Source organism: Canis lupus, chromosome 13, assembly GCF_011100685.1.
Source record: "Canis lupus familiaris isolate Mischka breed German Shepherd chromosome 13, alternate assembly UU_Cfam_GSD_1.0, whole genome shotgun sequence".
Classification (NCBI taxonomy): Eukaryota; Metazoa; Chordata; class Mammalia; order Carnivora; family Canidae; genus Canis; species Canis lupus.
In genome coordinates this window covers 3,770,055-3,796,116 of record NC_049234.1, presented here as the reverse complement: position 1 = coordinate 3,796,116, position 26,062 = coordinate 3,770,055, and the positions used below count along the sequence as shown (strand labels likewise).

The window sequence follows — 26,062 nt, the reverse complement described above, 5'->3', positions numbered from 1 at the left end:
CTGCTACTTACTACCTGGGTGAACTTCGGTTACCTAACATCTGTAGACTGTTTCCTAATTTGTAAAATTGGAATGGTAATAGTAACTACCTCCTTGAGCTATTGTAAGATTGAATGTTAATACACATAGATTCTTAGAATAGAGACTGACACAGAATAGATACTCTATCAATGTTTGCTATGATGATGATGATGATGATGATGATGATGATGATGGTGGTGGTGGTGGTAGTAGTGATCCCAAAGTGCCTATGTATATGCTGGGATTGACTGAGTAATTGATTCAATCATTCTGCAAAACGAACAAGTTCATTGAGCAGGTACTATGTACAGACACTGTGCTTGATCTTGAGGTTTAGAAGTCAATAAGATTTAGTTTCTACCCCCAAGGGGTTCTCTGTCTGTTTAATGGTGTTTGTTTTTGACCTGTATCAGTTGTAGAAGTAGAAAGGGCTCCACAAATCTGTCAGAAAGGGAGGAAACAATGTTTATACAAAGAATGAAAGAATATAAAGTTGACTCAGCAGGTATTGGTTATATTTGGAAGACTTAAACCTAGTTGTGCTGTGGAGGTGTGAGAAGCCATCCATTGATTCTTCTTCAGCTTTTCTTGCCCCAGTACACCCATCTGAGGGGTCTGGGTATGAGTTAGAAGGGCGTAGTTCTGTTTTACACAAGTATCCAGTGGCCTTTGCTCTGAACCCTGACAATGTGGGGGAGGGACCTTTGTCAGTGCTCTCTCCTATAGTTGGGAGTTCCCAGAGCTCTGGGCCTGGAGGATGGAAGAGGAAGAGTTAATCTCAGGGCTGTAGCAGCTGAATATACAGCATAAACAGCATTTGAGGATGAGATCACTTCTGTTTTGAGAATCTAAAGGCAAACACAGTCACATTTGTTCGTGTAATCACTGCCTTGTTTGAAATTGTTTATGTTTAGAAATTCATGTCAGAATGTTTATCAGTTGGGGGACAGAAACTGACTCTGATTACTTAAGTCCAAAAGGAATCCACTGGAAGGCTATCTTGCAGCTCCTGAAATTGAAGGAAAAGCATGAATGGTATATGATTTGGCCTCAGAAAGGAAGTTGGTCGGTTTTGGGGTTCTAAATATTGGGCAACCAAGGGATAGACTTTTCAGGACTCCCATCAGGATGAATCAGCTACAATCGTTTCCATCCGGACATTCTTTCCCTGGAGATTCAAATTCCTGGAAGAGCAAGTGGGCTGGGTCATTTTGCCTATCCCCTTACCAGAAGGCCCACCCAGACTGCAAGCAAGGGTGGTGGGTAGTTCTGTGAATGCTGTAAAGGCAGGAATTGATATCTATCCCTGATGACAAAATAATGGTGTATTTCTCAGGCCTCCTTTTTCCTAATCTTTTTGGCTATTTAATCTTAGATAGTCTATCAATAATACTTTTGAACTTTTATTTTATTTTAAATATTTTATTTATTTATTCATAAGAGACACAGAGAAAGAGGTAGAGACATAGGCAGAGGGAGAAGCAGGCTCCATGCAGGGAGCCTGATGTGGGACTCAATCCCGGGACTCTCGGATCACGCCCTGAGCCAAAGGCAGCCGCTCAACTGCTGATCCACCCAGGTGTCCCACTTTTGAACTTTTAGAGCATGAGTTGGAATCATAGTGGAAATGTTGGTAACTCTGAATGAGCAATAGAAAGGCAACAGATGGAGCTGTCGGTCCCAGAACATGGGACTGTGTTCAGAGTGGCTTTATAATGCACTGTGGATAGAGAGCTGTAGATTGGAAATGGTGGGCTTTCTAGGTGTTTCTCTACCTGAGGCCTATGTTTCTCTGGGTGATTCCTATGAGAAGTTAAACATTTTGAAGTTTTATTTAAATAATGATCTTAGAAATATGGCCATTTATCTGCTTATCCTGGATCGTGTGATGACACTTAACACTACAAGCATCAATCCTTCTCTTATTTTTGGTGCATTGGGTTTTCTGAAGCACTGGCTCTGAATAGAAATTCATTAATTGTCATGGTCTAATGAGAAAAAAATAGAAGTGGGCGTAATATAAAAATGTGTTTGCATCAAGTGCAAATGATATTTGCAAATGATATTACCAAATGATATTACTGGGTACTGTTTTAAGAAGAGAGAAAACTGTTTGGGAAATGGGATCTTCATATGGCACACAGCAGCATAGGCATGATGAATGCAAAGGAAACCAGACCATAGGAGTTGGTCCCATAGCCAAAATGAAAGGAGCAATTTAGTTATGGCAAAATGACATAATCTTTTGCATGTACTAATGGTATTTTGAATTTTACTGGCTTTGTAGTTTTGTCTGGGTTTAGTTTGTGCTGTAATAGTGGTATAAGACTACCAGCACAAGATATATACAAGTTATTTTATATTTGTATATATTTAAGTGAATTATAATAAAAAATAACTAGCTAACCCTAGAGGTCCTTGGGGAATTTTGTTTTCTTTAAAATCAAAGGAAATTACTTTATTCAGGTTTTGGAAAAGCTGGTCTATGGGAGATACTTGCTCCCTCTCTACTCCACCTCCATGGGAGCAATATACTTCCTCATCCCAGGGATGTGACTGGGTGTGACCATGTGACTTGCTTGGGCTGGTGGGATATTAGCAGACCCAGAAACAGAAGCTTGAAAGGAGCTTGTGGTTTGGCTTGGCCTCTTATACTTCTCTCTCTCTCTGGGAGAAGATCATGGCCCAGGTGCTGTTGGTCCCAAAGAGGATGATAGACATGTAGAGCTGACCAGAACCCAGCTGAACCCAACTTAGATTGGCTAAATTCTCACCGACCAGCAGTGTGAGCAAGAAAGAAATACTTATCATTGTATGACCTGTGGTTGTTTGCCACACAGCATTATTGTGGCAATAGCTGATTGATATGGTCTAGCATATATTTTTTAAAGATTTTATTTATTTATTCATGAGAAACAGAGAGAGAGAGAGGCAGAGATATAGGCAGAGGGAGAAGCAGGCTCCATGCAGGAAGCCCGACATGGGACTCGATCCCGGGTCTCCAGGATCACGCCCTGGGCTGAAGGTGGCACTAAACTGCTGGGCCACCTGGGCTGCCCGAGTCTAGCATATTGATTAGTTAGCCACACTAGAGTAAGCTTGGATTTTATTGAGCATGTACTACATGCCAGTCATTGTTGTAGGTGCTAGGGCTATAGCATCAAAAACAGACCAACTCTCAGCCCTTAGGGAATATATATTCTAGCAGATGATCAGTAATTTTTGTTTGGCTACTTATGTATCTGATGAATGCTTTGTTTTTTTCCCTTTTCCAAATAGGCAAACTAACTTTCCCTGACATGTTTGGAAAGTGACAATTATCTGGATAGATGTGATCTTGTCTACATATGGATTTTATTTTGAACAAAACAGTCAGGGAATAATTTGACTACTGATGTTGCTACCATTATCATCAAAACTGTCTCCATTAAGGCATTTACGGCTGTTGACTCATGTCTAGAAATGTCTAGAAAAGAATATAAAAATAGATGAAAAAAATAAGAACATCATCACTTTGTCTACCAATTTCATTCTTGCTTGATTTTGCTTTATACAAAGTTTTGACTGGGCTCCTTAACTAAAAATAATCTCCCCGTGTACATAAAATTTCACCAGGGTAAATGGCTGTGTGTGCACTTATATTTATGCATGTATGAAAGTTCTGCCGACTGTGGAGGTCGGTGGCGGCTGGTCTGGAATAAAAACATCATCCTGGGAAGGGAATTTGAATGTAATGTTGAATACATTTAAAAATATTATTCAAATGACTGAAAAGTTCAGTTTTATGAATTCAGGACTATTGGGAATCAGCAGCAAAAAATCGCATTTCTTTCTTCACGGAAAATGGGGCTAAAATGCAACTGTAAATATTCAATCCTCAGAGGCCTGAAAGCTGCAAGGCCCATTTCAGGTTTAACTCACAGAAAGTAAAGCTTGCTTGCCCAGATCAGTGCTGGATAGGTGATAACAAATAGCAGCCAGTTTGAAAAATACTGTATTGCACTTTGAAGTGCAGTGAAATTTGGACTCTTTTGCGTTGATGCCCAGCTCCCTGTGTCTATGGCCTCAAATGTCAGTGGTCTCGGGCTGGTGGGGTAACCCTACTGATATAGTCAGGAAGTACTTGGATGTCCATCAGAGCCACAAAAAGACTTTTATCTGTCCACCCTGGGGAGCTGTTGGTAAGGAGAAGTCTCAGAGCCATTCTGGCTTTCTCCTCTGCCCATTCTGCTGGTAACTGTGCTCTGGCTGGGCTCGACTGACTCCATAATCTTTGGAATGATGTTCCTTGTTCTTTCTCAGGACTTTTGCTTTATCTCACTGTTTTTGTTTGTTTGCTTGTTTGTTTGGGGAAGGGAGAAAGTGGGGAAGAATGGATTACAAGTGTGGGGGGTGTCTTTTTGGGGGAGGAGTTTGACCATGTTGAGTCTGAAAGAGCACAGTCAATCTAAGCAGTGAGAAATGAGGAGAATAGGTTACTATTGCCTTGTTGCCAGATGTAAATAATACTGCTAGGCCATGCGGAATTGGGAGGGAATTTTTAGCTATATTTTAGAAACAGTTCACCCATTTAGAAATGTTTTATTTCTATGTAAATGATTCACCCATTTGGAAATGTTTGATTTCTATGTAAAGAAGTTAATATTTTCATTCTTACTGAGTTAAGCCCAAAGCATTCAGGACAGTTGCCCAATTATAACATGATTTCATCAGATCTGCTCTTGAGGCTGTTAGATTCCTGGGTTCTCTGATAACCTGCTGCTTCCCAGGGCCTGGATGCTGTGGTTGGTCTGTTTTAATGATCAGCTTCTGGGCTCCAGTCAAAGGAGAGGTGTTGCAATGTCAGTAGGAAAGGATTAGCGCTGAGAAAACCAAAGCTGAAATGAGGGTCGGTTCCATAAGAGATATCTCTGTGTGCTTGGGGAGGGAGGAAGGAAATCATTTTACCTGGGGTTTAGGCCAAGGGATGCTGACCAGTGCCTGGACACAGAAGTGTGGTCTCCTTTGACTGTCCAGAGAAGCCAAAGTGGTCAGAGCCAGAGGCCTGGAGTAAGCCTTGCCCTAGATCAGTGGTTCTTAAAGTGTGTTTTCTTACTGGCATCTTCCAAATCCTTGGGAACTTGTTAGACATGCAACTTCACAGCCTATTCCAGACCTGCTGAATCAGATGCCCTGAGTGTAGGGCCCCAGACAACTTGTTGTAACAAGTCCTCCAGGAGACCCTAAAAGGGTGAACCACACCTTAAAGGTAAGCTAAAGGGCTCTAGGAACCCCAAATCTGTCACCTACAACTAGAGTACAGGGCTCATCACAGGAAAGAGAAATTTTCTCTCTTACTCAATAGTTAAATTTAGCAGGATGGTAATTTGTAAGAGTTCATTAAATGCTCATTTTTCCCACTAAGTGTTACACTAGTATGGCAGTGATTCATGGCAGATTACAAACTTATAAAAATGGATACTTAGATCATATTTTGATATTTTACCAATAGTTTTACATTGTTATAGTCTGATTTCTCTTCATATTTTCCTTGACTTCTTTTAGAAGCCTGTGACCTCAGTTTTTTTTTTAAAACATTCATTCACATACTATGAAGTACCTGTTACGTGCAAGATAGACATGGTGCTTAGTTGAGAATACATAGTTTCTGCCATCAAGGAAATGTAGTATAAGCAGATGATAGAGTTCTGTTTATAACAATAGCCACAGTACTTCCAATTGGGGTGAATATAAAGAAATTTGGGAGCAAAGAGGATGGAGTGACCCACATAACCTGATAGGAGAGTGGCCCCTGGGAAGTCTTCATAGAGAAGGTGATATTTGAACAGGGACCTATAGGAATAAAATGTTGACCAGGCAAGGAAGAATGTGCTAGATGGCAAGAATACATATAGGACTGTATTTGCTGTAATAAATTCCCACAAACTTGGTAGCTTAAATAATACAAACTTATTTATTATTCTGTAGATTAGAAGTCTGACATGGATCTTAATGCACTAAAATCAAGGTGGTGGCAGAGTGCATTTCTTTTTTTTATTTTTTATTTTTATTTTTATTTTTATTATTATTTTTTTTAGAGTGCATTTCTCTATGGAGGCTCTAGGGGACAACACACTTCTATGCCTTTTCCAGCTAAGAGAGTTTGCGTTCCTTGGCTTGTGATCTCCTTCCCCCATCTTCGAAGCCAGCAATGGCAGATGGTGTCCTTCTCACACTGACATCTGTCTGGTTGTCTGGACCCCTGTGATCAGATTGCCACCTACCTGACAAATATAGGGTAATCTGTCTACCTCAAGGTTGTTATCCTTATTATATCTGCAAAGTTCCTTTGCTATGTGAAGCAACATAGTCACATGTTCTGAGGATTAGAGCATCTTCAGGGATCATTATTCTGCCACTGGAAAGCATGGATGCCTGATAGTGTGGAGAATGTTTTAGAAAGAATAAGAAAGCTCTGTGTAGCTATGCTATTGCCAGCAGTGAGAGAGAAAGTGCTGTGGAGGTGTGGAAATGTGTATACGGCAAAATGAGACAGAGTTGCTCTTAGTAGAGGCCCAAGTTTTAAGAATTTTAGTGGCTGACTTACTTCAGTTGACATTTAGAAAGATAATCCCTTTCTTTGTAGAGGAAACATGGATGTTGGCCACAGGGACAGGTGTCAGTAGGTAGAAAAATTCCATTTCTTCATTTTCTAACTTTATTTATCTGTCTTACTTACTGATCCAGAAATTTAAGTCACTGTGAATCTCAGAAGTTTTGGTAAAGTTAAAAGGATTTGCTCCTTAGTAAAATCTAGCATTGCACTGCTGTAGTTAGAACAAAAACAAACAAAAAAAACCCCCAAAGCTTGATATTCACAGTATCTGAAGGTTACAGTGTCCCTTTGCAATGAAATAAAAGTAAATCTTGCTCATCTCCCTTTCTAAGCACTTTGACCTTTGTCCTCATTCTTTTAGCTACTTTCAAAGTTAAAGATGGCATATCATAAAAGGAGACTTTGCTGACTGTTTTGAAGTCTCTAGCAGTGAGCACACTAACCTGGGAAAACATCTTTCTTAGTATGATCTAGAATGTATTTTTGAATGGTCATCATCCAGTATTTATTGAATACTTATCATGAGCAATAATGGACTTTAAATTGGCCATAAACTATATGTCTTCTGATCCAATCTCCATCAAATGCTTTATCATATTAAAAGTTCAGATTGTGGGCAGCCCTGGTGGCTCAGTGGTTTAGTGCCGCCTTCACCCCAGGGCCTGATCCTGGAGACCCGGGATCAAGTCCCACATCGGGCTACCTGCATGGAGCCTGCTTCTACGTCTGTCTATGTCTCTGCCTCTCTCTCTCTCTCTTTCTCTCTCTCTCTCTGTGTCTTTCATGAATAAATAAAATCTTTAAAAAAAAAAAAGTTCAGATTGTAAGAACTTGGTGAATACCAAGTGTTTCATGCTGCAAAATTATCCTGAATATAAGTAGGTTATTATTGTTAAAAATGATTTTCCCCTTAATACTTCACCACTGGGATGGATAAGAGAGAAGAAAGTCAGACAGCGCATGTTAGATGGATCTGAGAACTAAATGTGGAGTCAGTGGAGTCAAAAGAAGTAATTTTATCCTAAACTGAGAAGAACAGTAGATTAGGGTAAGATTTGACTTGAATTTAAATCCTACCTTGTCAAGACAGACAGAAATGTAAAATGAAACAATTATTTTTAAGTAGTGGCTAGAGCTTGAAAATTTTAGCAATACATGTTTCTAACAGGGAAACCATAAAATACAATCAAGCTTACTTATTCAGAGAAAACTTCTATTAAATATCTAGCTGTGTATTCTTGCAAACCTTCTTCAGTATACTTACAGATGTTGAGGTCATAAGTAAAGGGATTCTGTAAATAACATCCTTCTCTCCTGCTTGAGTTCAGAACTAAATAAAAAACACAGGGGCCCCTGGGTGGCTCAGGTTATGATCCCAGGGTTCTGAGATTGAGCCCTGAGTTGGGCTCCCTGCTCAGTGGGGAGTCTGCTTCTCCTTCTCCCTCTGCCTCTCCGTACTCCTTGTGCTTACGCACTCTCTCTCAAACACCCCACCCGCCAAAAAAAACCCCAAAAAAACCCAAAAGAAAACCATAGGAGCAAAACAGATGAAAAAAATTATATATAAATTTTATAAAATTATATATATTTATAACATATATTAGATATTACATTATATAATAATATATATCATGGTTTTATGTTTTGTTTCATCTTTTAAAAATGGTCTCTTGAGTGGTCTGGACTGAGTATGTATATATGTATAGGTGTGTGTGTATCTACAAACCCACCCAGCCTCACATCTAGAGCCACATTGTTTACTCTGGCTCTAGATGGGGCATTAAATGCGAGGCTAAGTGGATTTGTGGAGTCAGCCGTAGGCAGCGTTAGAATGAGAATGTGTGCACCTCAAAGGCAGAGATAAGAGCACTGGACTCTGTGGGCTTGCAGGTCTGTGGAAAGGAGAGAGGCAGAGCACATGTGGCCGTTGCTGTCTAGTTATCAACCAGATAATTCACTGCTTCTTCCAGTGAGAATAACCCGTACTGCTGCTGCCCGAGGGCACACCGGGTCTGGCCTCATGGTTCCTACAGCTGGACTTAGCGCATTGTATTCCCTCCACAGAGTTATTGAATTCTACTTGTTGTTAGGACAGAGTGGTGATTTCCAGGCTCCTTCCAAATGTGGAACCAGGCACCGAAAGTCCTCTTGTGTCTTTTATTTTTTTTTAAGATTTTATTTATTTATTCATGAGAGACACACAGAGAGAGGCAGAGACACAGGCAGAGGGAGAAGCAGGCTCCCTGCAGGGGGCCCGATGTGGGACTCGATCCTGGGTCTCCAGGATCACATCCCAGGCTGAAGGCGGTGCTGAACTGCTGAGCCACCTGGGCTGACCTGAACAAATTCTTTGTAGAAATTTTAGAAAATAAACAATGCTACTAAACCTTCCCCCATATTTAATGATGTTAGTTTTCCTCTCGGATAATTTCTGTGAAGTGGAATTGCTTACTTAAAAGGTGTACAAAATGTTAAGGCTTTAAAAATGTATCCGGGAGGCTGATTTTGGGGAAGCATGCCAAATTATCTTCCAAAAATGTGTATTCTTTATACTAACCTGGTCCCAAAAGATAACTAAGGCTACATACACTGAAACCCAGCTCTGAGTGTTTGTTTTGTGCCTATCATATGTTCACTGTGCTGATTTTCAAGGGCTCTGTTTTGATTTACAACGATAGGAGGTAGAAAAAAGAATGAGGCTCTAATAATAGTTTGGTATTCACCAAGATCCACTAGGAAATAAAAAGAAAGCAATAAGAAAACTGAAGGAGAAATTAGATTTTAGTTTACTTTTGTTCTGTCAGCCATTCATTGTGAAATTCCACACAATGGTATGTTGTGTGTTTAAGAGAAAGATGGTGTAGTTCACACACTAGCAGACTGACTGATGATTGACCCCTTCCCACTCTTCATTAATTTGGTGATGAAAGAATCAACCAGCTGTGTCTGAGCAGAAAGGGATGATTCTATCATAAGGGCTCACTTGGTCCCACTGTAGAGTGGGTAAAGAGCCAGGGAGAAGGCAGGCATTTTTTTTTTAGCAGGTCGCTTAAAATGAAAACAATGAAATGTGTATTTTTATATCCTTAATGATAGCTAATGTTTATCAAGCTCTTACTATTTGCAGACACTGCTCTAGGGACTTTCATCTCTTTCTGTCATTAATGTAGGCTCTTCACTCTGGCGTGTGGGTGGTTGGTAAGTGAGAGCAGTTGCTGTTACTGTCTAGGGGTACAGTGAAGTCCAAATATGTTAGGCACAGTTCCACTGGCTTCTATAGCCTATTGTGAATGGATATGACTTAGGTCTATCTTTCTTGAATGATTTGAGATGGTTTTGAAACTTTCACACTAAATGCAATCTTTCTTCAGAAACTTGGGAACTATTTGTGTCAGCTCAGCAATGATACCCAGTGAGTCTGGCTATGCAGTGCCATGTGGTTTTTCTTCTGGTGTTGGGTCACAGGATGAGCAAACCTTTATCTTTACTAGACATCAACTGATTGCACCCCATAGTGGTTGTACAGGTTACACTCACACCAGCAGTGTGGAAGAGCTCCCTTTGTCCACTGTCCTCAGCAGTCAGTGAACTTTACATTTTTTGCTCAATCAGGGTTTTTTAGAGAAACAGAGCTAATGGGATGTCTGTGCATATGTGGGTATGCATATATATGTGTGCATATATATAAATAAATAAAAATAAAAATAGATATATGTGCACAGAGAGATAGAGAGACAAAGAGAGAGAGAGAAGAGAGAGAAATTTATTTTCAGGAATTGCCTCATGTATTTGTAGAGGCTGGCAAGTTTGAAATTTGCATGGCAGGTTGGCATGCTGGAGACTCAGAGAAGAGTTGATGTTGCAACTAGGGTCCAAAGGCAGTCTGGAGGCAGAATTTTCTCTTTCTTGGAGGACCTCAATCTTTTTCTCTGAAGGCCTTCAACTGATTGGACGAGACTCATCCACATTTTAGAGGGTAATCTGCTTTAATCAGAGTCTACTGATTGAAATGTTAATCTCCTCTAAAAAATATTTTCATAGTAACATGTTGACTGGTGTTTGATCAAATATCCGGGTACCATGTGCTAGCCAAGTTGATGCATAAAATTAACCATCACTGGACAGTATTCGGTTTTTAAACATTCCTGTCCCTCAGATAATAGCCCACACCTAGTAAGCATGTTCAGTGCAAGTGTTTTGGAATGAATGTGAATGAATGGCTGAAAGATGTGACTCCACTCATGTCTAAATTCTTTACTTGTGAGGGATGCCTTGAGGGTCAGTGAGAAAAATCACAATTAACATGTTCTAATATCTTAAAAAGATGTTCCTGATGGAATTGGAAAGGATATAATTTGTACATGAATAGAATTAAACTTTTGTGAGTGATTAGGTCGTTATAGATATATTTTACCTTAATTGGCAAATCAACTTTAAGATTGAGGGTCCTTAAAAAAATAGACATCCACTTGTCTGTAAAAGTAATATATAAATATCTAGAGGAATGAGAAACCATTCCCATTTTAAGAAATTACTGATTCAAAGTCAAAGGGAAATGACACCTCACATCTGACATATGTCAGTGTTGCCAGGTGGTTAACAATGCTACACTGTCTGGGTTTGGGTCATGGCTCCATTACTCATTAATTTTGTGCCTCATTTTCCTCCACTGTAAAACAGAGATAACAATGATCAGCCTTGCTGTGAGGATTGAATGAATTAATCGAGTGCTTAATCTAGTTCCTGGTATACAGTAAGTGGTCAAGCAGTGTTATTCATTAGCACCTCTATTCATATTTAACTTTTAATATGCTACTTTTAAAAGCCAGCTAAGAATAGAGATAATATTTTAAAATATACCAACTTTAAGTATTTAATATTTAAAATATTAAATCCATATTTAATACTAGTATTTTTTAAAGACTTATTTATTTGAGAGAGATTGAATGCAAGTGGGGGGAGGGGCAGATGAAAAAAGAAATCCTCAAGCAGACTCCCCACTGACTGTGGAGCCTGACACAGGGCTTGATCCCAGGATCCTGAGATCATGACCTGAGCCGAAATCAAGAGTCAATCACTTAACTAACTGAGCCACTCCGGTGCCCTCATATTTAATATAAATATTTAAATATTGAACATTTTAAACTCTCTCAATTTTTGAGAGGATGTATAAAATTAGATTTTAAAGGAATCAAGATTCCTTCATTAGGCTTGAATTTCATAACACATATAAAATGAAATTATAGCATATATGGTAATTTTTTAAACATGGGTGCTAAATATTTTCAAAGCATAGGGTTCTTTACATTTGTAAATTGGAACCTTATCTCCTTATAGGATTCCACAGGTAATTGCTAGAAGCATCTGGTTCCTATTTGTATTGTGATTGCCTAATGTTTTGACATTTCTTGTCAGGCAAATTATGACCTGTGGGCTAAATCTGACTCAATGCTTGTTTTTGTATGGCCCTCAAGGTAAGAGTGGTTTTTACATTTTTAAATGACTGGAAAAAAAACAAACAAACAAAAGAAAGGTAATATTTCATAATATATGAAAATTAAATCAAATTCAAATTTCAGTGTCCATAAATAAAGTTTTATTGGAACACAGCCATGCTGATTCCTTTATGTCCTTATTTATACTGGCTTTCATGTTTTAGCTACAGAGGTGAATAGTTGTGACCCAGACTGCATGGGCTGCAAAGCCTAAACCAAACTACCTGGCCCTTTACAGATGTTTGCCAACACCTGTTCAGTTCTTCCTTTTTTTTTTTTTTTTTAAAGATTTTATCTATTTATTCATGAGAGACACAGAGACAGACAGAGACATGGGGAGAAGCAGGCTCCCTGCGGGAAGCCTGATACAGGACTCGATCTCAGGATCATGGGATCATGACGTTAGCCAAAGGCAGATGCTCAACCACTGAGACACCCAGGCATCCCACACACCTGTTCAGTTCTAAATGTGGACGGAGAGGTGAGATTCAGCTTTGTCGACTTTGGAAACTATTAGCAGGTGAGGTCAGAGACAGAAGCATTTAGTAAAAATAAGTTCATAATCGGGGATCCCTGGGTGGCGCAGCGGTTTGGCGCCTGCCTTTGGCCCAGGGGCGATCCTGGAGACCCGGGATCGAATCCCACGTCGGGCTCCCGGTGCATGGAGCCTGCTTCTCCCTCTGCCTGTGTCTCTGCGCCCCTCTCTCTCTCTGTGACTATCATAAATAAATAAAAAATTAAAAAAATATAAGTTCATAATCCATATGAGTGGCTTTAACCCCCCTCAAGTCCTCCTTACCTTCTGAGGTAATACATGTGAAAACCCTCAGAAGCACTGTGTGAGAGAAAGCTAAATGCCTTCACAACCAAAAGGTTAATATGGCAGGTGGGCTAGCTACTTAAGACAATCAAGAAGGGGCCTAGGGGGATCCCTGGGTGGCGCAGCGGTTTGGCACCTGCCTTTGGCCCAGAGTGCAATCCTGGAGACCCGGGATCAAATCCCACGTCGGGCTCCTGGTGCATGGAGCCTGCTTCTCCTTCTGCCCCTCTCTCTCTGTGACTATCATAAAAAAATTAAAAAAAAAAAAGAAGGGGCCTAGGAATAGAGGTCTGTAATCCATAATTTTTCAGGCCAAATGTATTAGATAAAAAGGACATAACCCAGTGGGAGTGTTTTCCCTTTTCTTTTCTGATATTCTTAGGCAGGAATCTTCTCAACTGCTTCATCAGGAATTATCTGCTGTAATTACTGAGATCTGTGGTCTGTGTTATCAACCTGTCAGAAGAACCAAGAAATTCTTTCCTTAAAAATTAAAAAAAAAATTATCTTAAGTTGCCAACCATAAAATGCTTAAAAAATAGTTCTTTGTATAACTACATAAAGCACTTCAGAGAGATTCTTCCTTTTTACCTTGATGCTGATAAAAATCCAAAGAACATTAAATTCAGTTTCATTCTAGATAGGAAAATTCTGATGGATATAATTCCCTACAGCAAGTTTAGAAATGTCCATTCTTCTGTCCATTTGAAGACCTACTTAAATTTTTGTTGAAATTCCTTTTGCAAAATAGCTCCTCATTATTGTTTAGAATGAACACCCCAGGGAAATGATATCTTCCAGGAGTCTCATGTTTAAAAACTATTGAAATAATGGAACATTGTTTTAACCTGATACACTGTGGTTCGGAGTCTGCATGGCACACCGTGGTTTTCAATTTCTTGTTTGGATGGCTTGGGCATTGGGCCAAAACTATTCAAGGCCTTATTGAGATGGTTCCATTATTTCTTCTGGTTGTCTTATCCCTATTGACTTTTGGAGTACAGTGCTGTTAAATTAAAGTGTTAACCCTCATGCCAACGTAGAGCTCAGCAGCATTTGCAAAAGCTGCAGCAATCGAGTTACAGTGCCTAGCTGATAAAAGGAAGAAGAGAATTATGGAGCATAGAGGAAGTTTTTGTGTTTAAAACAATGAAAAATGTGAGCATAAGTTATTAAAACTCAACAAGAAGAAAACAAACAATTAAAAATGGGCAAAAGATCTAACAGTCACTTCACCAAAGAAGATACACAGATGACAAATAAGCATATGAAGGTATGTGCAGCATCATATGTCACAGAAATTGCAAATTAAGACAACAACGAGATACCATTATACACCAAAAATTCAAACACTGACAACATCAAATGCTGGCAAAGATATGGAGCAATAAGACCTCTCATTCATTGCTAGGGGGAGGCTGCAAAATGGTACAGCCACTTTGGAAGGTAGCTTGGCCTTTTCTTACAAAACTAAACATACCCTTACCATATGATCCAGCAATCATATTTCTTGGTATTTACCCAAATTATTTGAAAACATATGTTCACACAAAAACCTGCAGATGAATGTTTATAACAGCTTTATGTATAATTGCCCAAACTCAGAAGCAACCAAGCTATCCTTCAATAGCTCAAAGAATAAACTGTGGTATAGCCATTCAATGGAATATTATTCAATGATAAAAGAAGCAAACTATGAAGCAGGAAAGATCAGAGGATCCCTCAATGCATATTGCTACGTGGGAGAAGCCAATCCAAAAAGGCTACATGTTATATGATTCCAACTATATGATGTTCTGGAAAAGGCCAGAGTATAGTGACAGTAAAAAAGATCAGTGGTTGCCAAAGGTTAGGGGAGAGGGAGATAGAGCTTAGGGAATGTTCAGGGCAGTGAAACTATTCTGTATGATATTATAATGGTGGTGTACATTATACATTTGTCATTATACATTTGTCAAAATCCTAGAGTGTATAGCACAAAGAGTAAACCTAGTGTTAACCATGAATTTCAGTTAAAAGTAATTTATCAATACTGGTTCATCAATTGTAACAAATGTATACCGCTGATGTAAGATGTTAATAGTAGCAGGAACTGTGTGGGGTGAGGGAGGGGACTTTGTACCTAAAATGGCTCTAAAATTGAAGTCTATTAATTAAAACAAATAAACAAAGGATAATAGTGACATCTAGGTCTTAACCTATTTCCCTTCCTGTTAACATTTATTAATTTTTGAAACTCTCAACCCCATTTATAAGAGAACAGCAATTCACCCACCCTTACATAATTAATTAGAATGTATATTTACACTGTTGCTCACACTGTTCGGAAATACATGTTGAGTAGAATGAATAAGAATGGGATGGAAGAATGAATGAAGACCAGTGAATCCTATTTTCCTTAGAATTAAAGAAGACTGTTGAGGCTTTTTAAGTGTTCTGAGAAAGGGAGTAATACCCTAGCAATGATTGGAAAGTTTTTTAAATTTCTATTTCTTTCAACTTTCCAATTTAGAGCACAATTGTGGTGTAGTCAAAAGAGGAATGAGGGTAAGGAACATTTAGTCAGTTGGCTCACTAGCCAATATTTATTGAATACTAGTGTGTGCTATACCTAGGTACATGGGTATTCAATATAGACATCTTTCCCTTCAAGGACTAACAGTTTAGTGACTGTGGTCATGGGATCTGGGATAGACAATCTGGGTTTTGATTCTAGCTATGACACCTGTGAGATCTTGGGTGTAAGTTTTAGTGTAGTATTCTCCATCTGTAAAATGGAGATAAAAATCATCCCTACTATTGATGGATCTGTGAGGATTAAATTAAAGTGTATAAAGCAGCTCATACATTGTATGCATACAAATTAGAAAAATATTTCCTTTTATCTCTCTATGTAATTGGAGGTACATCAAAGATGTCAAAGGCTTGGTACCCCTTTATCCTCTTTAAAGTTCCCTCGATAACCACCTCAAGGGAATGTAGTGAGGACAAAGCTGAATTAGAGGCAGCTATATGGGCCCCGCCTTCAGCCCAGGGCCTGATCCTGGAGACCTGGGATTGAGTCCCACGTCGGGCTCCCTGCATGGAGCCTGCTTCTCCCTCTGCCTGTGTTTCTGCCTCTGTGTGTGTGTGTGTGTGTGTGTGTGTGTGTCTTATGAATAAATAAATAAAATCTTTAAAATAGAGGCAGCTGTGTGAAGGATAAGAGACAACTAAATCTTTAACTGTTTGACCTGATAAAGACAAATCACCTCTTCTTAGAAAAATCCCCTTAAAAAGTAAATGTTCCAAAGCAGAACATGTGTGCACGTGTATTTGATTATTTCTCCTCTCCAAATAGAGAGAAGAAAGTACACAAGGAGACAAAACCCACAAATCTAAAACTCTTAATGAAATGTCAGTCTCTGTTTCTGTCTGTCTGTCTGTCTCTCTCTCTCTCTCTCACACACACACATACATACACATACACACTCAGCTCAACTGCAAGTGAATGACAGTAGATAGTTCTTAACTTATAAAGATTTCCTATGTTAGCTTGAGAGAGCATACTTGTAGAGCCAAGTGCCCATTTTTCTTATCTCTTCTTCTGTGCTGTAAGTGGAGGGGGCTGCTAATCCTCCAGTTCAGTTTCTGAGTGGTCAGCAGCAACAATGGTCAGAAGAGCCCATTCAGAGGGGACCAAACAGGAAAGCAACATCTGTGTTAGTGCTGGATGGCAGAAGGACACTACATACTCTCAAAAGATGAACTCCTGGGCTGCAGGACTTCTCAGAGAATTGCCTTTACTGACTTACATTTTCCTGTGATATTGTCTGCTTTTATAGAGGAGGAGAGATGGGAATTGCTTGAGTGTCCTGTATCTATCTTTCTTTCTTTCTTTCTTTCTTTCTTTCTTTCTTTCTTTCTTTCTTTCTTTCTTTCTTTCTTTCTTTCTTTCTTTCTTTCTTAAAATTTATTTATTTATGATAGTCAGAGAGAGAGAGAGAGAGAGAGGCAGAGACACAGGCAGAGGGAGAAGCAGGCTCCAGGCACCGGGAGCCCGACGTGGGATTCGATCCCGGGTCTCCAGGATCGCGCCCTGGGCCAAAGACAGGCGCCAAACCACTGCGCCACCCAGGAATCCCTGTCCTGTATCTTTTTTTTTTTTTTTTTCCTGTCCTGTATCTTTAATGAACACTGTGCATCAATTTGATTTCCTTGTTAAGAAAAAATGAGGGAACAATAGATTTTGTGTACAACCTAATGTCCCACATTTTTATTAATTGTTTATTATTATATTATTAAATATTTGCTTTAGCTGGAAACTTTAGTTAATCTTCTGTCTCAGAAGTTGTGTGATTAAAAACCTTCTTACATTATTATTTTTTCCAAATGATCTCTGCTTTTTTATGATCCTTAAGTATCTTAAGCACAGTTTAATCTATAAGCCCCCCTCCCATCCTCTCAGAAGCAGGCAAGAATAAATCTCAAGTAAATGTAAAAATAGTGTCATATCCTTAAGTGGGCAGGGATTCTCTAAACCATAAACACAATTGGAATTCTAGTTTACCTCTTGATCTCAAACCTTTTATTTAAATCACAGAGACATTTGTTTTTAGAACTGGAAGAGTCCTCAGTAGTAGAATTTTTCTTTCTTTAGAAGCCAGTCTTGGGCACTTAGATGGAGGGGATTTCTTTAAAGGATAAAGAAAAAGTCATTTATTCTCAAGTCTCATGTAGAGCTCTTTTTTCTATCAATTGAAATGAAAGTCACACACATACATGGCCAGTGGATATTATAAGAATTTCTGCTCTAGAGGCAGACCAGGTTGGAACCTCAGCTCCATGGCTTACCAGCTATGTAACCTCATTTCTTCAACCAAAAACACAGAGAATAATGATGGTACTTACCAGGTAAAATTGTTGTGAGAAGCAAATTGTATCATGTATGTAAAAAGGGCTTAGGCTAATGCCTGGTCCCTGATAAATTCCCAATAAATGGCTCCTTTTGTTATTATTTTCTTTATTATCAGGATCATTAGTATCCTATGATAAATATTCTAGATCTGCACTAATATACTAGCTGCTAGCTACATCCAACTGTTTAAATTTATAGTAATTAAAATTAAATTAAATAAAAAATTTAGTTCTTCAGTTGCTTCAGCCACATTTGAAGGGCTTAATACCACATGCGGCTAGTGGCTATCAAATTGGACAGTGCAGACATAGAACCCATGATCAAAGCAGATTATATTGGACAATGCTGCTTAAGAGTTGTTTTTCAAGTATCAGCTAATTAATTAACACCATCAGATAGGACCTCTGTAACATTTAAAACATACTCATTGTGAGATGAAGTAGGACAAAGCTGAAATAATCAATCATAATCATAATCATAATCATAATCATAATCATAATCATAATATGTGACCAGAGATTCGATATTTACCTACCTGGAAAACTTACTGGCAGAAGAATGCATTGCCTTTACTCTTCTCTTTTGTGAAGATTGCTTAAGAACATCTAAGGCACTTAAGAGTATGTGATTCTGACAAAGAAACTTAGACAGATATAGGAAGGTTAGACACAGGAAAGAGTAATATTGTAAGAACAGATTATGTTTACATTTTTTAGGAGAATCCATTCAGGTTCTAGGAGAATTTATCACACATGGTTCCCAGTTGGTGAAATGGAGTTTATAGGTTCTTGGTGCAGTATCAGGGAACATCCACCCAACAGTGACTTATTTTAATGTAATTGGTGGACAGGGTCTAACATAAGCTGTGGCCTGTAAAAGCAAAATTAATATCAGCATTGCTTATTTATCAGGTATCCAGAGTATTATCATATACATGAAGATGTTTTTAGAAGTGAATTATATAATTTGAGAATTATCTAAGCATTTGATTTTTTGCACAATGCTTACCATGTAATAGGCTCAGTCAACATTAGTGAACTCAACTGAGTGTCTTTGTGAGTTCCTAGAAATGGTTGGCAGGAATGGTGCAAGCAGCATTATTTAAACCGTAAGCAGTTTGTAATAATAGTATCAGTTTAGGGGGCCATGACCAGCATTTAACAAATGGAATTTATCAGACTACACTGCTTGTATTAAGACAAAAATATCATAATGTAAAATATTGGCTTCAAATATGTATGTATGGGCATACTGAGTCTCCATGAATTTTTTTTTTTCCTATGTGGGTTGTGGTCAAAAGCTAGTGGTGTAGAAGAAGTTCAAGTATCAACTGGGTAGTTGAACCTGGTTGATAATGATAATGATGACCAGAATAGCTAAAATTTGAATGTTTATCATAAGGCAGCACTTTTAGATTTTTACACAAATCACATTGTATTTGGAAAATGCCATATATAATGTATGTAGCAATGCTATATATAATAACCATATGTAGTAAATTATGTAATAAAGGGTAAAATGTAAGAATTTTCTAATTTCATTCTCACCTTGTTGAAGGGGAAGGGTAGGCACATAACACTCCCAGTCTACATTTCAGCGAGCCTTCCTGTTCCTATAGAACTTATGCTGGCTTTCACCACAGTCGGCAGGAGCAACTTCCCAAATTTTCTCTTCTTGGACCCATTTCTATGCCTCCTTCAGCATCCCTAGCAAGGATGAACTATTTTTTCCCCATTGGTTTATTCATTGTTTAAAGTTGTAAATAATAACTTTGCAGCCTGTCTTCTCACATTCTTCTATCTCTTCTAGTATTTTATCAGACTGAATTATCCAATTTATCAGACTTAAATTCTTTAAAAAGAATTATTTTTAAACAACTCACATAGCAATTTTCCCATGCATTGTTTTAACATGTCTGCTTAAAATGAAGGCCAGAACTGGTGCAAGTAAGTGAAAATATGTTGAAATGTCAAGTGTTGGTGCTCAGGGAGTCTAGTAACATTTTAGTTTCCATTCTTTGAGGCAAAATAGCCTCTTTGGACAAATGCTCAAGTTGTTTTTCTTCCTAGGAGAGATGTAACCAGAGTCCTAGAGCTGAGGAGTAGCTACTAGATGTCTTCTTTCTGGCCTGGCTTATTCCTTCAGGTAGGAACTGGAAAACAAAGAGAATGAGTGGTTTCGAAATGTTCTTCTTCCAACCCCTACTTCTAACTCCAGCCTGATTTAGTACAACATATGTAGCCTTCTCCTTTTTCTTCTTCTTTCTTTCTTTTTTCTTTTTTAAATTTTCTGTCTGTAACAGTGATGCAGAACAGCTGCTTACTAACCTTCTAACATTTTGTCTTTCATGATTTCAGTCCCAACTTCAGGTCATTTCCTAATGGTCTCAACTCTCTTGCTTTTTCCTTTCTCAAGCTCCCCAAATTCTCACCTTTCAATTATTTTTATAGCATTTTGCTCACGTCCAGATTTTCAACCTGTGACAGCTTATTTGTGTTTAATTGGTAATACCAATATTTGTGGCTGGGAGAAGGGCATGATGGCTGTCACTCTATGGAACAATTATAGAAACCAGCAGAAGAACACCAACCCCCCCCCCAAAAAAAAACCCCAAAACCCAACTAAACAAAACCAGAACTCTAAACTCTTTCTTGCTAATTAAAAGTTTTTCAAAGCTTAAACTTCAGTAAAATATTATCCTCAAACGGAAATGGGTAAAGAACTCACATAAGCCATATACTAATTGGGGAATTCAGTTAAATGCCTATAGTTATCTCAGGTAAAGTTAAAATAAGAATAAGCAGGTGTGGCTGATGTGACTTCCTTGTGTGTTCATATTTTGCTCCTGATGCACCGATGACGGCAAATCTAAGATAAATATAAGGAGGTATTTTTGTCGGAGTGGTATTTTGTTTGTAGTGGATGTGCTTCTGGAATATGGGGAGAAGGAAGGTAGTTGGCTCCTCTACTTATGTTCACTTCTTCTGCCCATCCCTGTGATTGTGTCCAAGGGGCAGAAAGATAAAGGGAGCCACCAAGTTTTCACTTGATAACACTGCTGTTAGGTAGCTTTATATTCTCTGAGTCTGGTAGGGGTTTAAGGCTAACTTTTTTTTTTTCTCCTGGCTGTTTCTGTGGATTTACTAGAAACTGTCTGCTGCCTCACTATCCCCAACACTAACCCCCTTTGCCTAGCCATTGGGACACCTTCATCTGTAGCTGCCCTGATGCAGATGGCATACTCTCGCTACTCTGGCTCTTCATGTACTGCTTCTTCATCCAAGGAACTTGGAGTCATCTCCAGCTTTCGTCAAGCATCCAGGAGATCCTACAAGATGGGACCTAATATGACCTCATAAGTAGCATTCCTGTGAGTGGCACCATTTCCATCTTGTCATGGGAAATACACAGGCATCCTTTCTGTGGATGAGCTCTGGGAGGGCAGGCCGGCCCAGATTCCAACACGGCTTCCTCTCCTTGAACTCATGTTGGCAGCTCCAGTCTACCTACCTGGAGTATTTTCAGTTCACCATGGCTTCTATTAATGCCAGAATCACAGTCAAGCTCTCTGAGTGGTCCCGTTGAATTGCCCTTTACCAGGCTTGAAGAAAGATTGGAAACCCCCACTCCTTCCCACATGTTAATGTACTGCTCTCTCCAAATACATCCTGCTCACAGATAATTTTCTCAGTTACTTTTCTCTCATCTCTGAATTTGATATTCTTGATATTCTCTGTATCTTCTAACTAGTTTGTGGATGCTAACTTTGAAATTCTGTCTTGGGTTTATTATCTCTAAACAGAGAGGGAATTTTCCATTTTGATGTTCTGTTACGTATATAACGAATAGATGAAACTCTCTGAGGACTATATGTACTAGTAAGCCTAGGCCAAGCTTTGCTAGGGCAAATTATGCTCTCTAGGGATATTAGCAAGGAATTCCTCTCAGGGAAAATAGACTACTTCATAGACCTTACCAGGAGGGAATGACTTCTACTAAATGGTTTCAAACCCACCCTACCATAGTAGGTGGTTGGATTTTTTAATTAGAAAAAGGAAACATTTTTCTTTTATCAAGATATCAATGGTAATTGGATGAGAGTAGCTGAGGCATTTCCTCTTGATTGTGGCCTTTTGTGTTTAGACTGGTTTATTATTCCAGCCTTTCATTGGACTTCCAGGCTGTGCCAAGTGGAGAATTTAGAGCTTGCAAATCAACCAGGGTGGCAATTTTCATAAAGTTCAAGCTGCTTTGACTTTCTCTTTGAGCTCCACATGTCTGCCTAGAGGTCTGCATTCCTTGTATCAAACTGGCCTTTTCAAGAGCCTCCTACTCTCTTTCTAGGTCAGGGGTCATTACAAATAAGTGGCTCCAGGCCATACATGGCCCACTTGTGAGATGTTTGTTTGGCTGTTTTGTTAGATCTGCACAGTGTTTTGAAAGGCAAGTCATCTAGGCTTGCTCATTTTAACTTACATTGCTCCTGTGTGCTAATTGCACAAAACCTGCAGGCATTTGAACTTTCTTACCTCTTTTTGGATCTCTTAGGACATCTTCCACTGCAAATGAAGGTATACTCTCTGAAACAAACCTCACTTATGCAATTGAGAGATAAGGCGAAGCACTTTCAGCGAGAGTTTTCCATTTACTTTCTCAATGACTGATTTGTTGTGGGGGAAGAGGTGTGGTGTACACAAAGAAAAGGACACTGGGCATGCCTCTCTGTGTGCCAGGAGGGCTGCACAAGTGAGTGTCAGACACAAAAGGAGTATTTATTACACACACACACACACACACACACACACACAGAGCGAGGATTAGATATTTACTCAGATGCTCATACACCCCCCTCTGCCCCACCAGACACATACCAGGAGTACTTTAAAGCTTAATTTGAGAAATTAGTACACAGATAAGGGTTTGGTTGGTGGTGCTTTGATAGGACAAAAGCCACACTGAGAAAACATACCTTTAATACTCTTGGGTACTCTTTGAACTAGAAAGTTCCTATTATGAGCCTGTCTCTGTGGTATGAAGGTGAGGACACCTTGAACAGCCCCACTGACACAGCCACTACTGTCTTTGTCACCTACTGTCCTGTCACCAAGTCGGCAGCACCTCGGGAGGCATTGCCAGCCCTCCTGTGCCCACCCCAACTGGCCAGAAGAATTCAGGGAAGATGCTTTTAATGGCTTTACTGCTACCATGATCACTTGGAAGGAACACCTATTGGAGCTGATCAACACGGCAGCACAGCCCAGGCAGCCCTCCTGTGCTCTAGGATGTACAGGGCACAGGCTGTGTGAGTCCAGGTGCAGTGGCAGGAACCCACTTGCGTCTGTGTCTCATCTCAAATCCGGGATTCTAGGAAACCAGAATTGAAACAGGCTTCTCGGGCAGCGCGGGGGCCCTCAGCGGTTTAGCGCCGCCTACAGCCCGGGACCTGATCCTGGAAACCCGGGATCGAGTCCCACTTCGGGCTCCCTGCGTGGAGCCTGCTTCTCCCTCTGCCTGTGTCTCTGCCTCTCTCTCTTTCTCTGTGTGTCTCTCATGAATAAATAAATAAAATCTTAAAAAAAAAAAAAAAAACCCAAAACAGGGTTCTCTTTATAAGGCTACCTAAGGAAGCCATCACACTCCTGTTTGCCCCTGGATCTGTGATCTACTCAGGACATCAGCTAGAGGGTGGAGGTCCATTCTTCCCCTGCTTTGGGTTACCTTTCTCCAGGATAACACATGAGCTCACTGTTGTGGAACCTTTTAAAACCTTAGGCTAAATTCTTGCAGCATCTCCTGTTGGGAAGTAAACAAAGCTAACTTTGCTTCCCTGTGTGTTTAGATACTACCACTAATAGCAATGACACTAAACACGTATCCTGTGCTTACCAGAAACTAAACTTTATATAAAATCATTTAATCCTCACAAGCCCCTAGAGGGTAGGGATTATCATATCCCTGTTGTACAGGTGAGGAAATTGAGGCACAGAGAGTTGAGAAACTGGTGTGAGCCCATGCAGTGAGAAAGTGGCAGAAGAGAGTAAAATCTAGGCATCCTGGCCTCTGAATCTTTGTTCCTGATCACCACTAAACTCACTCAGATTAATGATGTAAAACTCTGATGAGATTGATTTGAAAGTTAAATCATCACCAAACTGTTACATAAATATCACTTATTACTCTCCTTGAGGATGAATTTTAGAGATGTGAATTCCTTCTGAAGAGTGGAAGTATGAGAAAGAATATTAGCAGCACATGTTCTGACGATGTCACAGTGGTCATTGTATTAGTTTTCTGTTGGTGTGTAACAAATTATCACAACATAAGAGCCTGAACTTCATAACAAACAAATTTATTATCTTACAGTTCCTGAGGTTTGGAGTAGAGCACAGGCTAGCTGGGTCCTCTGCCCAGGGTCAAATTAAGGTGGCAGCAGGGGTTGTGATCTCAGAGGCTCAGGGTCATCTTCCCAGATCACTGGTTGTTGGCAGGATTCATTTCCTTGAAGCTGGAGGACTAAAGTCTGTTTTCTTGCCAGCAGTTTGCTGAGATCACTCTCAGCTTCTAGAGACCATAATCTAGTTCCTTGCCAAGTGGCTCCCATGGGTAGTTTGCAACACAGGTGTTTGCTTTCTTCAGTTCAGCTGGAGTGCATCCTTCTGACTTCCCATCTCTCTGGTTGGCCAGGATAGAGTGGCTCACCCATCACCATTAGCCATGTCATCTAACCTAATTGAGGAAGTGGCTATACCATCATATTTATAGGTTTCACCAAACTCAAGGGGAGGGAATTATACAAGGTGTGTATACCTGCGGGTGGGAATCTTGGGGGCCATCCACAATTCTGCCCATTATAGTCATTGTGGTTTTGGAGCCCATGGGAGGATCTCAGCAACATTGCTAAATGAATTGTGAGAACATTGTGAAATGGGTTACTAATGAATATGGATACGCCACCAAATACAAATAGTACTTCTGCACTATTCTGGTTAAGTGCCGCAGAATCTGGAGCCCTTGTACTTTGGGCTTTTAGAGGCTTCACTGCCATGAGAACAATCAAGGCCACCAAATAGCCAGTGGTGAAAATTGCCCAGGTAGTTGATGGACTTGATCCTAGTGAAAGTTGAGGCAGCAGCTCTTGCAGGCTCATGGACTCGTCCTATTTCTTCCAGACTCTGCAAGCCCCATACAGAGAATTATGCAGTAAATGTCTCTTATCTAGGGCAGAGATTGTTCTTTGAGATAACTACTGCCTCTGTGCCACCAACCCATAGGCAATGTTTCCTTTCCTTACAGTGTGGACAGTCTGTGTGGTAAGGTGCTGGTTTAATTTCTGTCATGTTCCACTTGCCTTTTTCTTGGGGCAATTTAAATCTCAAAAGTGATTCAGTCAGAAATTAGCATGGAGGAGCTCTAGGGTCTGAGTCTTACAGTAAGGTAAAGACTGGAGATCCTGGTGAGTCACGGGGCAGAAGGCTCAAGAGTAAACAATCCTATCCTCACCTGACTGGGAATTTTGTTTGTGAAGTTAAATATCTCTATAGATATGTAAACATAGATGACTTAGGGGTGAGGTGAGGAATAAAAACTCTTTATTTGGACACAGGTTGGGTGCTTTGAAACTAGGTGTTGAACTAATAAAAATCTTTTATTGATAGAAAAGGTTATTTACAAAGTGCTATCAGTTGAGGTCAGGATACTTTATTCTTTAATTTTCACAAAGATTTATTTATTTTTTAAAGACGATTTATTCATGAGAGACGCAGAGAGAGAGGCAGAGACATAGGCAGAAGGAGAAGCAGGCTCCCTGCGAGGAGCTGGATGTGGGACTCAATCCCAGGACCCAGGGTCAGGACCTGAGCCAAAGGCAGACACTCAACCACTAGCCACCCAAGTGCCCCTGGTTTTCATGAAGATTTAACAACAATAATAACAGCAACTGTATCTCATGGTCAAGTAGGATGTAAATATGTGCGCAGCACTTCAGTTTATTCCAAGGAATCATGTTCAAAATTGGCATTAGCCTATCAGGAATACTTAAATGAGGGTGCTGAGAGCATTTTTGTATTTTAGTTATAGAATGTAATTAATATGTTAATTGTAAAACATGAAATTGAAAAGATAGAAGAAAGAAGAGAGTAAAAATGCCCATAATTCCAATAAGGGCTATTGGTATTTTGGCATACATGGATGGTATTTCATACATATATACAGATACACAACAATTTATTAACTTC

General features: G+C 39.6%; 1 protein-coding gene across 7 annotated transcripts in view; it reads left to right on the top strand.

The window, feature by feature from the left end:
* The window catches only part of NCALD (neurocalcin delta), a 370,293-nt gene that overhangs the window by 71,888 nt on the left and 272,343 nt on the right, over positions 1-26,062 (top strand). Inside the window, exon 1 of one of the 7 annotated variants that reach the window (XM_038555226.1) lies at positions 19,914-19,973. The exons of the other annotated variants lie outside the window; for them this stretch is intronic. The gene's annotated coding sequence lies outside the window, so the exon portion shown is untranslated. Of the gene's footprint in view, positions 1-19,913; positions 19,974-26,062 lie in introns of those variants that run through there. 7 annotated transcript variants of the gene reach the window in all.